We start from the raw sequence: 15,192 nt of genomic DNA, 5'->3' as shown, positions 1-15,192 counted from the left end.
GGCTAGAAAGATACAGTGTTGCATGGTGAAAAAGTAGATCATAGTTGATATGTATATATACATATATATATATATCTTTGTGCTTTGGAACTGAAGGAAAATTGTGTAAAAAAATGTCACTATAACTCAGTATGAGAGGCCGCAGTGTTTTGAAAGGAGATTTCTGAAATCTTTTCTCTAAAATATCTCCAAAGCTCTGCCCATCTGAACAAGTAGCTGTTGTGTCCTAAGACTCTGTAGGTTGCTTATGTGCTTTGCATCCATTCCATTATGCTGAGCTGTGCCATGTCTACATGGAACATAATTAACAAGAGAGCAGCAGCCCTGGACCAATGTTCAGCTGAGAATTGTTGGTCTTCCCCTAGAATATGAGCTGTGCTGCTCAGAAGGCAGCTCATGCTCTCTGCCTCTACTGTGTGGATATTTCTGCTTTCACATAATGCAGTGAAACTCATTTATTTTCTGTCTCAGTAGTAATATACTTTTAGTGGAGGGCTTTTTTCCCATGATTGTTTCCTGGGATAATAGATCTTCCTGCACTTTGGCAAAGATATTCCTTAATACAAACAGCTTCATCAGCTGTTATTAGTTTCATATGACTGGTCTTTGAAACACACAGTGTTATTGAAAGCTATAAAATTTGTGTTAGCTGTTTTCCTCCATTGTGATCCAAACAATCTCAGTAGTGCCTCAGTGAGCTTGGTCATATACATTTATTGCTGATTACCCACAGTGAACCAACAAGCTGCAACTGTGAGACTATGGCTCAGATGAGCTGCTTTGCTTATAGCTGGAGTGGTTCAGGGAGAAAACAGCTGTCAAATAAGTGCTAACTTTAATAACAATTGCTTTGTATATAAGTGTTTTAATTTTTTAATAATTGTTACTTTCAGTAACTTGTTTTTAGTAATATTAAGTTACTCAGTAACTTAATCATCTTTTTCACTCAAACAGATCAAATGTTGATAGTTGGTGTTGCTTCATTGTGAAGTAGGAGACTTCCTGTGGTAAAGTGCAGTGCGGTACTAAGAACAACCAATGAACTAGTGTGAACTGCACTAATACCATCTGATTTCATGAATCTTTAGGTCATAGGATACTTGAGAGAAGGTTAATTGGTTGTTTACAACATAACTGTAAGGTACTGTTGTTAAATGTATCATTGCATTCTCAACGTCTTGAAACAACCACTATGGAGGTTTTTGCTGCCTGCTCCCAGCACTCTAGAGCTCCTCATGCCCCAGAGCATCAGGCATGGTTCTTGCCTTTGGCTGAGCAAGGATACGTCGATTTTTGGCTGGCCCTCCAGGTGTCAGACTGCTAAACGGTGCTTGTCTGAAATATAGGAGCAGCTGTAATTGGTTTGGCACATTTATGTGCCATATTAATTTCTTCTTGTTTGTACAGACCATATGAAGAGCTTGACAAATAAGAGCAGCGTGAAAGCTGTCATTTATTTTATTTTATTTTTTATTTTTTCCATTTCATTCTGCAAAGAGGCCTTTCTCATTTCTTGAGAGGCCAAGTGCCAGAGGGGCAGTCCAGCTTTCCCAAATGCTGTGTTGGGCACGTCTTTGCTGTAAGGCTACTGCAAATGCAGACCACGTGCAGCATTCTTGGTGCTAACTGCAGTCTCATCCAATGTTTCCTTCTAACAGACAAAGTGCTGCATTTTGTATTTGAGAAAAATTTGAGCTGTTTGGCTGCCTCCCCAAGCTCAATTTACAGCACTAGAACCTACAGGTGGAGCATGCATGAGCCCTGTGACACATGCTGCAGCCAACAGACGCAAGAAGCCAGAAGTGATGGGAATGCTTTGACATAGCTGTGTCACCTCAGCTTGTCACTCATTGCTCTGCCTTTAGATAGCTGACAGCATATGGAACAAACAACAACAAAACCTAAAACTCTCATATAAAACCAGTTATAATTGGAGATCTTAAATGTACAAGGGGAAAACTCGGTCAGAAATTTTGAGTAATGGAATCTGAATTACAGTACAATTGTTCTTAAATAGCTTACTTTTGATGAGAAAACCTTTACTTCACAGACACTCAGCACATGTGAATAAATACCCATGTGTGGGCCTACCTATCCGTCTACCCACACAGCTAGTAGCAACAGGGTGCAATTAAGAATGTCTCATTTCTGGATCTATATTCTCAGGATAAATTAAGTCATTCAAATCAGATTTTAGAAACATTCACAACTTCTTTATGTTGTCAAGAAAATAATTGTTTTGACTACAAAAATAGAAAACTAGCGAATGTTCATGGGGAGAAAATTTCTTTACATGTTCACAAATTCATTTTGACTTGGCAAATAAATTTGTCATACTTTGTAATGGGTGCCTTCCTAGCTATTAGGATACCTTTCCTCCCCTCCCCTCCCACTCTGACATATTGAGTGTGCTGCATAGAATCAAATACAAAAGTTGCATCGATGCAACATTGTTTGAGGATTTTCATATCTTTTATGGAAAACAAAACCCTCTGAATAGTACAAGAGTTAATTCCCTCTTGCAGTGCTGTACTTTTTTTTTTTTTTCTGAATTACTTAGCTTCCCTCTTGTCTCGTTTGGAAATCAACAGCTGTTTCATACTGCACTCCCTTTGCAACAAGCATTTTTAACGCCTTCTTCACCAGCATTTTGAGGGATGCAGAGGAGACTTACCAGCATTTGCTGCTTCCTTCTCACTGCTCCATCAGGAACTTGATGTATATCATCTGAGTGGTGCTGGTCTGTGTTGTCAAAAGACTAATTTAATTGATTTTCATTAACTGCTCCTTGATTGAATTTTTGAAAGACAGATAGAATTACAGGAACAGCACAGGAAGAGCATAGGAAGAATGTCTGGCACTGTATACAAATAGATGCATTGCTTCAAATATTCTCCTGCTGGTGAACAGGGACACGTACTCTGTAAGAGATTAATATGTAAGAGAGGTAAAGATAATGCAATACTGAAGCTTACTGAAGTGGTCTAAGAGGGAAGTGAAGGGGAGGAAACGGGGCAAACCTGTGCCTTGTGCTGGTTGAGAAAGGCCACTTGCACAAGCACCCATGCTGCTGGCAGAAATCTGTCATAAGAACAGATTTTTTCACCAATCATTTTTTTCAACTATCGTTTCAAATTGATTCCCCTTTTTCCTGATGCTTTATATTTGCTGTACAAAATGGGCAACACTGGGGCACCCTCTTTGCTCCCTCGTCAAAAAAAAGGAATGGGGGAATTGGAAAAATTGGTGAACATGTACACAAATGCCCTCCATATGCATGAACGTGTGCCATGCTGAAATGACATAAAATTAAAGCAGAATGGTGGTTCTAGTACATCTAACCATGAGCATTCTTATTGCAGGGTAAAGAGGGTTTTATGTAGCTAACCCAAATCCACTCTGAAGTGTTAGCCAAGCCTCTGTGTGCCATGCAGCTAGAAAACAGTTGATATGCTTTAAGGCGATGTTAGGAAAAGAAATAGTAACTTTTCTTTAGTTATATTGAATGGATCATTTAATTAAATATATGTTCTGAATTTTTTTCCTGGATATAAAAGCCATGGTGATCCAGAAATGTGCTTTCTTATAATTTGCAGAACAGTTTTAAGAAAAACAACAAACCATATGCAAGGTGAATCCCAGCTAATTGCAGTGCCTAGTGGTTGCATGGGTACCATTTTCCAGGGATGTATTCATAAAAGCTCAGTTTGAAGGGGATAAAGTCATCTTCATTTTATAGGACAATTAAAAGCTTCTGTTTTGATGCCGCCTGGTGTTTTCTCTGGATTGGATTCAGAACCAAATACATACTGCAGAGGAAGTTTTGGCATTACAGCTCACTGCTGGTGTTCTCCTGCAGGGCTTGCAGTACTCTCCCAGATGGGAAAGTGATTTACAGGGCAGACTATTTTTTTATAGGACTGTGTCCTAGCTAAACATTCTTCTGCTTATCACTGCAGGTACATGGAGCACTGGCTGGTTTTGGAGACTTTCCACTTTATAAAGTACAAAGTTACATTAATATTTTCTGACACTTGAGTAAGAAAAATTCTTGCCTTTTCCCCAATTCAAAACAACTGACCGCCTTTTTATTCTTTCCAGACGTGTATTTAATATCAGGCCCAAAGGTAGTGCAGTGTGAGATTTAGAATTCTGACAGACATGTATCTGCAAATGAAAGTCATGTTACTGAAGCGTGGCTGCCCTGCTGCTCTGTGGGACGGTGGTGCCCTGCGTGCAGGGATGTGTGATCTGCTGTGCATCAGCTCCAGGCACTTAGAGCTTGCTATGTGGTGTTTTGTAGGTAGGCCTGATACTTTCCAGGTGCCTTATATCACTCCAACAAAAATGCAGTTGTACAGAAGCTGGCTGGGAAGGGACTGAGGTACTTGGGCAGCAGAGGGACTATAAGTCTGAATGATCTATGCAGTAGTCAAACTGAAATGAGAGGAAACAAGTAAGTGGAATGTCACAGAGCAGCTCCTGGATTGCTTGGATGTCCCCTGCATATGCTGTCAGTTTCCTTTCTCTCTCATAGAATCTTTCCTTTTTAATAATAGACTTAATGAGGGTATAATGGATCTCTCTGCAGCACCTACTAGATGCCAGCTTTCCCCTGCACAGCATTCATCTGTAAAAGCAATTAGAGAAGACAGCTGCTCCCAGAAATGACTTCCTGACCTGTGCTGGCTTTTTCAGCGCTCTGCCAGGCTTTTTGCCCTCCCCACTAGTCCCAGAAGATACATCAAAAAGTAAAGATTCTTCATCATGTGGGACTGTAGCTGACTTGCAGAAACTCTGAAGTTACTGCATACCTGGAGAAGCGATGCCAGACTTGAGAAAGAGGAAACTTACAAAATAGTATTTGTTAGGCTTATGCAATCCAAACTACTTCTGTGTTATAACCTGGGTCTCATAAAATGAAAATTCAAGGGAAGCATCTATTTCAACTAAAATTTTAATTTGTGGGTAGGGAGCCTGACAAGCAGAAGAATATTACAGAGACGGTAATGCAGCAATCCATAAATGTTTAGGTATTTTCTTCTGAAAATAGGGTATTGAAGTTGGTTTTAAATACTAAGTTGCACACAGTGTGATGCAAGGTATTTTTTATAGGCTTGCTAATTTGAAACGTGTGCTCAAAGCTAATTGCTATTATCTGACCTCAACTGTTATTCCTGTATTGGTTTTAGGAACAGATTTGTGTTCTTTGACTTTTTTTTTTTTTCCCCTCTCTGTTCATTAAAGCTTTTTAGATCATTCTCAGTCTTTAACACAGAAAAAGTTTTAGGACTCTCAACACATTAACTTGTTTCTAATACTTGAAATAATAATAAAGCCCAGAACTGTTAAGTTGCCGTGTTCACATTTGATTTACATCTCATGTCTTGTGTGTTTCACAGACTTGTGCTTATACCTGTATTATATCCCTGTGCTGTTACAGAGGCTGTAGAGGTTATCTGAAGCTGTGTTCTTACTGCCTGGGAACCATTTTTTCTTTGAAGTATTTCTGTGATTGTGTGAGAAGTTGCCAGGCATCTGTATTAATACCTCTATAAAAGAAGGAAATAGTTTCTCTCATGTGATTAAAATGTGGAAGTCGTTAACACGGGAAAAGTCACTAAGGCCAAGAATTTAACAAGATTTATAAAAGGATATGGCCATCAACAATATGCAGGGCTGTAATTAATATAAGTAAGTAATTTGGAGAAAGTACTGAGCGTGGCGTTCCAGGGTTTGAGCATTCCTGGTACCAGCTCCCACTGTTGCTTTGTCAAGTTTCTGTAGCTTTAGCTTTTCTCTTAAAAATCATCTGGCACAGCCTCTGCTGGAGACAAATGCCTGGGAGATACACACTGCTCTGGTCTGATAAAGCATGTTCCCTGCCTGCCTTTGGTTGATTTAAAGAGTGTAACTTCTGTACTAATAGCTCTCCGAGGTTCTGTGCATGCACGGCATGCTGCTGCTCCATGCAACTGTAATGCAGGGCACTGGGAGATTTTGCTAGACTAGATCGAATGAATATAAAAGAGGATGTTTCACTAACAAATGCAGCAAAGAAGATACAGATATTTCTCACTTTCTTCAGCCTTTGATGGCTTTTTCCCATTCCCGTGTTTCCTAGTAGTGTCTGGGAAAGTCTGAGTGGGGCAGGTGTAAGCACCCAGCTGCAGCAAAGCAGCAAGAGCACACAGGAGTAAAACCATTTTTGTGTGTGCTAGAGAGAGATGTAATGCTGTTGGTAGAGTCAGATTTGCCTGTCAGAGACCTTGCACAATCCCTGTGAACAGTGTAGTCCTGATCCTGTCTGTAGTAAAGAGCATCGGTGCCACTACGTTGGACATAATGCAGTGAACAAACATCAAAACCCGAGGCTTTGCAGGTAATCTGTCCAGACAGTACAGAGGCAAAGTAAAGCAGAGTTTTCCCACTAATAAACTACAACAGTTCACCAAAGACTGTGCCCAGGTGGGTGGGCAGTCACATGCTGCTGGGCATCGCTGCTCTGCAGCCACCACTGTGGGGCACTGGGAAGGATGAGGGGAGCTGAGTGCTGGTGGATGTGTTGAGGGCTGCACTGACTGTGAAGAGCTTCTTTGCCAAGAATAAGAGTTCATTACCAGCTGGCCTTGTTTTGATTAGGAGCAGCCTGGGGCTATACCGTGAGAGTAAATAAAGCTTATGGTCTTGTGTGCCTCTCTGTTCACTTTGGCATCACAGAGATGATATTCCCACTTGTTTTTAATTTCCGTGTTATCATTTTATGTTAGATTTTTTATGATTTACCCTGTGTGTACACAAATGGACTCTCACTTCTTTGATGGTGTATTTTCTATGCACTTTCAAATGCACAAGAAAATGTTCCCATAGATCATCCTTCACTAGATGTTAGGCAAGAGAGTTCTGTTAACTCATTCCATGTTGGCTGCAGAAATTTATTACTACCCAGTCCTTCTTTGCCTTTCACATACTGATTTGGGAATAATACTTAATGCCCACTGCAAAACATGTTTGGGGGTTGGTTTGTTTTTCAGACTGATGAAGATGCATTTCCAAATATGATTGAGGTTACTCAGTCTAACAACATTTTTGTTATTTATGTGATTACGTTACTATCCTTTGTTTTATTGCAGAAATGATGAAAAATTGCAAGTTCATACTGAGTACTTCAGGGCAAAGTGTGAAAAATAGAAGAATTTTTATTTCATTGGAAATACTGATGCAAAGATTTCATTATTATAATGGAGATATTTCATGGAGAGTAACTATTTGACATAGTAATTTTTGAGTTTTGGTTATATGAGATCAAGATGAGAATCAGATTTGCCTTCATCAAGTTCCATTCTCCTGGCATCACCTCAGCTCCTTCTCTAACTTTTGGCAAAGTATTTAACCTTTTCTGTCTTTTATCTCACTCGCCTTTTAAAATGGAGTTTTTATTTCATGTATTTCCCAGGTGTATTGCATTTGTTTTAAAGTACTTGAGAAGTGTTATCTTTATTAAGATACAGATCTCTATTAGATACAAGTACAAGGATTTGTAGGATTAACAGTTAACAAATTTTTTTCTGGTTTCTTTTGAAAATTAAATCTGTGTCACAGCATATTAGCTCATGGTGTAAGTTCAGTGAATGGAAATTCAAGTTTTAGTATTCCTTAGAGAAATTTTGAAAATCATTATTACAAAGAGAGAGTTAAGTTGCACATTTGTCTTTTTTATTATTACTATTTCTACTTTCTTCTTACAGCTGTTATTGCAGGAAAGTTCAGGAAAGTTGTTCTGAAGGCACTGGTGCACCACCTGTGTGTTCCTTCCTTCTAGAAACTAAACCCAAAATTATGAAAATAAGATTTCTTTGTTTGTTTTTACCTTTTATATCACAGTAGCAAGTGCCTCACTGAAATTATAGATCTGTTTTTATACCTAAAGTTAATGATATAAGACTAAAGGAAAATTGGGTGCATTCATTCTGGTTGTGGTTTCATTGCTACTCTTGATCATGCTTCCTTCTTTATCACATTATCCACAGTATTTTGATCAGAGTTTTTCAAAGCATTTGTGTGATCCTCTGTCTTTCAGCAGCAGTGTTCTAGGTCCTTCAAACTTTGCTTCCCTTAGCATTGTTTTGGAAGCTTCTGAAAATAGCGAGTGGCCAACTGTAGGGCAAAAATTGCTAGTTCATTTTTCTTTTTTCCAAGGAGAATCTCTTTGCATTCTGCTATGATTTTGGGGAATACATAGTACAGAATGTTAGATACTGCAAAAGGTCTACAATGCACTTCTGAGTGATGTTCTTCCTTAGTATGACTTAACTGAGAAGGGTAAAGTTTGTTGCGTGCAGAGCTCATTCTTGCTTTGCATTGTCTCTTGGTGTCACCATCTTCAGTTCCTAGGCTACAGTTAAACCCTGTATTTTCCTGTGTCAGCCTGTCAGACTTGCACAGGAAGTCATCTGTGAAAGTTAGGAATCTTCTAAACAAAATGGCAAAGTGAAGATCAAGAGCACAAAGTGATGCTTGCTCCCAGGGTTTGGGTGATGGCCCTCAAGTGATCCAAAATAAAGAAGTTTCAGAGGAAATGAAGGGTGAGCAAAAGCAAGGTTCCTGGGATGTGGCCCACCTTCTTCCCAAAAACCACAAGCAGAAAGAACCTGAGCTGCTTGTGCAATTGATCACCTCCTGGCCACCAGGAGACCCAAGCACTGGACAAAGCAGGAGGATGGTGTATCCCTGAACATCAGATGATCTGGACATTCGTGTTTCTGAAGCAGTACATGAGAGGAGCACCCCTCCATGAAATACTCTCTAGATTTATTCCTTCAGAGCACTGTCTGATATGCTGGCTGCATGTCAGGAGTGGGAGCAGCTCTGGGAGCCTCTGACCTCAGGTGTGAGCTGGAGTGAAGGATTTCTTCTGAGCAAGGAGGTGATTTTGTACAAGAGGCAGTGAGTTTGAGTCTTCTGCCAGGGATTCAAACAAAAGCCTCGGAGGGGGTGAGATTCAGGATGCAAACCTTGGCCAATGGAGCAATTACAACTGGAAAGGGTTTTGAGTGGGCTGGGATGGAGTGCGGGGTGTTCTGGACTGAGTTACCTGTTATTTGTAATACTTTTTTTCTCTCTAGCTGTATCTCCTCTGGTGGTGGTTGTTTTTTGTTGTTGTGGCTTGTTTGACTGTTGTTTTGGTTTGTTTTTTGGTGGGTTTTCTTTTTTGGTTGTTGTTTTTTGTTGTTTATTTGTTTTGGTTTTGTTTGTTTTATAGCTTTCAGTTTTCAGCATTCTGTTTATCCACTGAATTATCTTGGTACAGAGAAATGCACTGTGTGAGAAATGCCTGTGGAATATCCTACCACTTTGTGAATAGTCCAAACAAATAATACATCGAACATTTGGCCTATCTAACATTCAACCTCAGAGAGATGCATTTTTTGAGAAAAACTTAAAATATTTATACTATTTTGCTGTTATCGGGGGGATCATTTTCTTTTGTTTCAAATTCTGGTTTATACACTCTGAGGTGAAAATGTTTGAGTTGAGACAATTCTGCTAGGAGAAACTACTGTCATGTATGTGAGTCACAAATGTTTCACTTAAGGGAGGAAATCTGCTCATTCTCTTGCAGATTACATCTGTGCCTAAGTATTTTATTTAATAACTAACAAAATGCCTCTTCTGAGTCTTTGGTGCCTCAGTGCATCACTAGCAGCAACATCTGAGTTTCAGCAGTATTACAGGGACCCATTTGCAAAGAACTTGGCCAACCAAGTACTGGCTGATTGCTGATGTACCCTGGCTGATTCCTGATGTACCGTGTGCAGCTGTCTCAAAAACTGTACTGGACAGATGTAGACTGTTGTGTGTTTTATTTCTTCATGGTGCCCAGGAGACTGCTTTCAGTCAGACTATTTCCATTCAAGATGACTAAATTGGGTCCTGGAAATCCTCTTGAGAACATTACAGGGCACAAGCTGCTCCCACCTTGCTTGAGCACCTGGCAACAAGGTCGGTTAGGATTGCATACTCAGCATTTGGTACTTCTGTAACTTCATCCAGATGCTGATGGCAGAGCAGTGTCTGTGCATTTTGTTGTTGTAAATACTTTCACAAAATAGGAAAATTGCCAAGCATGTGCAAACATTAATGTAAGAGAAAATCATAATAGAAAAATTGATGCCAGATGGACTTCTGCACCTGATATCATCCAGCATGCCAGTAAGACAAAGATGTTTCTTGCAAGTAATGCTACAGCATATGTTGGAGTAGGATCATCATCCTTTCAAACACTATTTTGGGCATTTTGAAAGCAGACAATGTGCTGAGTTTCAAAGGGTGATTACTGTTTTACTTTACAACAAGGTTCCTTTTTTGTTTAAAGATTTCCGGAGGAGGAAATAGAAGCTTCACTCTCCCTACCTTCTCTGGCCATCATCAACTTCAGCAAATTTTCATTAAAACTTCAGTAAATCTAGTATTTCTTTCTTAAAGTAAACTAAACACTGCTGTTCTCTCTGTATTATTCCTTTCCTTCATTTTCCTGTTAAATTTTTTCCTTCCATAATTCCAAATGTCAGCTGCTTTCTGATGCCTGGCAAATTGGGGGAAATTTTCAGGTTCTGTGTAACAAGCCAGTTTGATCATTTGGAGTTATTTGGAATATACTACCTGATTTTTCTGCACTAGCATCCTTGTTTGATGCACACTGAACATCTCTGTGCAATGCAGGACAGTTTAATTTGAAGACTGGTGAACAAATTTCTGGTGGCGATTCCACTGCTGAAATGGCTCCTTATTGAAACCCTCAAGTGGAGATCCTTCATGCCACACCTCAAGATTCCAACAAATTCTAGTGTGCTGAAAACAATGCTTGTAGGTTTACAGTGCTATTTATAAATCTCTTGAGTTTCCTCTTGTATTGTTTCTTCCTGAGGGAGTGTGGAGCATGCAATTCATCCCATCAGATTTTATTGAGAAGTTATCTGCAGTCATGTGTCTGCTAGATTCTCTGCAGAAACATCTGTTTTCTTCACTATTTCAAGTTTCAAATGGTTGCAGATTGTCTCCTAACTTAGTTAACAAAAGATTACAATTAGATAATATGAATTACTTGCATTTCTTGCCAAATGTAACCATAAGCCACAGAACAGAGAGGCTTCCTCAATAAATTGACCATTGATTTTTTGGTATCTTCTAGTCATCTGTTTTGCCTACTTTGTGTAAATACAGATTCCTGTGGAACTTTGTTGTTGTTCTTTGTTTCTTTTTTTTTTTTTTCTACTTAGAAATCATGCTGTACCTGCAAATCAGCCCTGTCTTGTCTTACAGCTGAAAAAAACACTAAATGAGTTGGATGTAGTTCTCAGAACATCTGTTTTGCAAATCATGCCATTGTGCTAACTCTAAGGTTAAGGTGATCTCAGGTTGTATAAGGATTTTTTAAAATAAATACATATATGTACGTATGTGTATATGTACACTCAAAATAAAAGGCAGGATCTGTCAACCTCTGATAGGAGTTCAATTAAAAAAAACAAAAAACAGAGAGAGAAATGAAGGCAGATATTTCCTCTTGGGACTATGGCAAACTTGGCTGGTAGAGCCTTAGGACTTGATGGTAATTGATATGTGAATCTGATGGCCAAATGAAATTACAAGTGAACATGTAACTGTAATTGAAATGGAACTCCAATGACAATCAGCTTAGCGAGTCATCCAGTGACTGAAGGTATGTTCTGGAGAGGATGTGGAGCAGCACTTTCTTATAGCTTCCTTGTAGTTATGTGGCACCTTCCTTTGCTAAGCTCCATTTTTTTGTTCTGTTTAGTCATGTAAGCACACTTGCAGATTGTAAATGCTTATTCTAAATGACTATAGCCTATAACAGGCTTTTTGAACTAAAGTCATATTTTATTTTCTACGAGCTGGATGTTTCCAGGAGCATAAATGGTCTTCAGGATGGCTGCTTGTGAGACTTGCTGTTTTTATCTCCAAAACATAAAGTGACATAATAAGAAATAAGCATTTGTATTTTTCATACTGTCTTTCTGAAGGTGATTTGATCTCATGGATGTGTAGACAGCTGCAGAGTTTGTAAAGAAAATTATTGATTCCAGTACAAAAAACAGAGTTCCTATTAATTTCTTCATGATATATTTTGGGCAGCAGCTGGATGAATTCTTCGTAAAACTTTCTATTGTCTTCCCTGCGTAAAACATTCATCTGAATTCCATAAAGTTTTAACACACAAAGCTTATGCCTCATATATTCCTTCTCCCAAGGGAAGTGTAATAACAACAGTTTTGGTCAAATTGAGTTTTGATTATTTTGGCTACCTACATTGAGTTTGTGGTATGCTCAGGATAATGTGGTCTTGTTCACTACTTCTTATCCTGTTTTTCTTTACAGCCTCACTGTATGATGTTGAGTAGCTATCAAACTATAACCAAGACAGCATTATATTAGAATGGAGATTTGTGCTGATCTCAACACAGAGCATAGAAGTTATACATTGTATGGGATGCCCAGCAAGATACTGTATGGCTGTACGTTTCTGTTTTGGTTGTTGTGGTTTTTTTGTTTTGCTTTGTGCTGTACATAGTTGCTAATTACCAAAGTTAGCTATGTTTTTGGCATGTTTTCTCTTTTACTGTTCTTTCTCATTCTTGCCGGATTTAAGAATGAAGTAATTTTAGTGTGTGTAGTTCTCAGGAAATTTTAGAGGTGCAGAAGCACTCTGCTGGATGTTGTGCAGGTACAACACATGCTTCAGCTGCAGTTTGGCATCCCTATGCACAAAACTGAGACTGTAGTCACTTAGGGTAGGGAGAGGAATGGATGCTTCTGGGTCATGATACATGCTGAGGTTAAGGCTGGCCTGTGAAATACCATAGCATATTGATGCCTTCCTTCAGCACTGTGGAAGGCAGAGCAGAGCAAGAGAATCGATTTGAGTCTGCACCCATGTGGAAAGCCAGCCATATGAAGCCTCATTCAGCTTTGCAGTCTGCTGAGACTTTTTTGCTTCCTTGCTTTTTTGGCTGCAGAAAGAAATGGAATGCTGGTGAGGAAAAAAGTGGTAGTAATATTCTCAGTCAGCCAGCCATCTCTTGCTGTTGACCTTGAACTAATGAAAAAGGGATAGATTCTGCTGCCTGTTCCCTCTCTGTCCAGATAATGAGAGTGGAGAGACATAATCATAAATCGGCATTGCTTTGCCTGTTTGAAAGTCTGGACAATGGGGAATATCACAGGACGTGTTTTATTTTTACCCTACAGTTCACATAGGCATTTGTCCCAGAATGTTTCTGCTCTGTTTTTTTGCCTTGTGCTTCATTTCATGCAGCAGTAATTCTAATTCAGATGAACTCGCTCCCATTTGTTGACTTAAACTTTCAATATGAGAACAGTTGTACTCCCTGATCTGGTAATGAACTGTTTTGATATTCACATTTTATAGATGCAATACTTTCACTGTATGCAGTTCTACAGTAGTGTAACTCCACTCTGACTTTTCATAGGGGGAAAAAAAAGCAGCAAGCATATATGTAAGATTTTTTTGTACACAATAACAAGGAAAAACTCCATTAACTTATTCCTGTTTTCATTGTGCAGGGAAATTGAAATGAAGACTGGCCAAGCTTGTAGATTTATTTTTGAAAATAATAATTTAAGAATAAAAATAAAAACAAAGGAACATGGAATGTGGGAGTTCACTTCCAAATGTAGGTGTAGATGTAGAACTGCCCTATGCAGAGTAACTAGAAAGTTGTCTTTTGCAATGTACTCATTCCCATCCCAAGAAAATATAACTCTTTAAAGCAGTTTCTTGTTAAGGGTTAGTTCAGAAATTGGACTGAGTCTGAGACAGAAAATAATTCAGTAACCTGAATAATGTAGTAGTCCAATTGGTGTGGTCAACAGATAAACAATAGTGACAAGGTGTTTTAGTACTTAACCAAGATGCCAAGACAATGTCAGCCAATAAAATGATATCCTACAATCTGTGGAATGGTTTTAAGTGAATGCAAACAGACAGTTTTTTCTTTTAATCCTACTGTGTGCAATAACAAAAGCTCAGGAAGGGCTATATTTAAAAACAGAGGAAACGTACGGAATCCAAAAGAAGAGCAGGTTGCATTGTTTCTCCTCAGATTTCAAGTAGGACAATGGCTGCGGTGGTACTACTTTCCTCCTTCCCAAAGGTGAAGTTAAGCTCTGAGAATGGCAGGACATTTTCCTGGAGAAAGCAGGGTTAAGGGGTGAGCAGGGCAGCACACAGAGATGTTCGTACTTGTGTTCCCATGATGGAAATGCTACACTTAGCATTCAGAACGAAGCTGAAATCTGTAGGAGACATGAACTGAATCACTGAATGTGCAGCAGAAGCAGTTGGCTTATACACGAATACATTGCCAGCCAAAGAAGGGACTGTAAATACAGCTCTCTGGAGCAAATGAGATAGCCATCATTTGTTTTCCCTCATTTGAGGCCTATTAGCCTGTTTCAGCTTGCCTCTATCCAGGAAAAAGCACTGCTGGGAGAACTGGTGAGGACTGTTGTAGGGAGCTGGCTGGCTGGCCATCTTAGCCATGTTCCCTTTGCTAAGAGGTGGGGCTTCATCACTGTCCTGCTGCTGCCTGCCTGGGCCAGCGGTCTACTAGTGATCAAGTCATGTGGCAAGCAGGTTTGTTTCATCAGCTGACCAACTCTGGCCAGAAGAATGGGAGTATTTTCATCAGCTTGATGTGCTGAATGAGGTTGCTTTGCAGTAAGACAACTGTCAGAGCCAGCTCCAAGGGTGGATCATCCCAAGGGTGAAGCCTCCTCCTTCCAGTGGGTTTTAGCTCATGTCATGAGAACATACCTCAGTTTGTCCCTGTCAGTAGGTTATTGTGTCAAGAGTGGTTTCAGTATTCAGTCAGTGTGATTTGTTCCTGTACAGCCACAATGGAAAGTTACATCCTGGGGCCAAATTAACCAGCAACTTCAATTTTGGTCCACTGACTTACCCCAGTGTAGGTCCCTATGTTGGTCTTCAGAATCTAGAGTCTATTAAAGAAGCTTTAATGCATAACGGTTCTTAGCTAGCAAACAGAGGAGCTAATGCTGAACTTCAGGCTTGTTTCCAAAGATTACAATGTCTTTCATCTCTTTTGGTATTAATGAAGGGCCTAATATAGTATGGCCATCCTCTAC

General features: G+C 39.5%; 1 protein-coding gene across 1 annotated transcript in view; it reads left to right on the top strand.

Moving 5' to 3' along the window:
• The window catches only part of MTHFD1L (methylenetetrahydrofolate dehydrogenase (NADP+ dependent) 1 like), a 138,319-nt gene that overhangs the window by 117,840 nt on the left and 5,287 nt on the right, over window positions 1–15,192 (top strand). The gene's annotated exons all lie outside the window — the stretch shown is intronic.

The sequence above is a fragment of the Tympanuchus pallidicinctus genome, unplaced genomic scaffold (genome assembly GCF_026119805.1).
Source record: "Tympanuchus pallidicinctus isolate F22 unplaced genomic scaffold, pur_lepc_1.0 scaffold1, whole genome shotgun sequence".
In the NCBI taxonomy this organism is placed as follows: Eukaryota; Metazoa; Chordata; class Aves; order Galliformes; family Phasianidae; genus Tympanuchus; species Tympanuchus pallidicinctus.
Note: the sequence above shows the minus strand (reverse complement) of the source record. Positions and strands in the feature narration are given on the sequence as shown.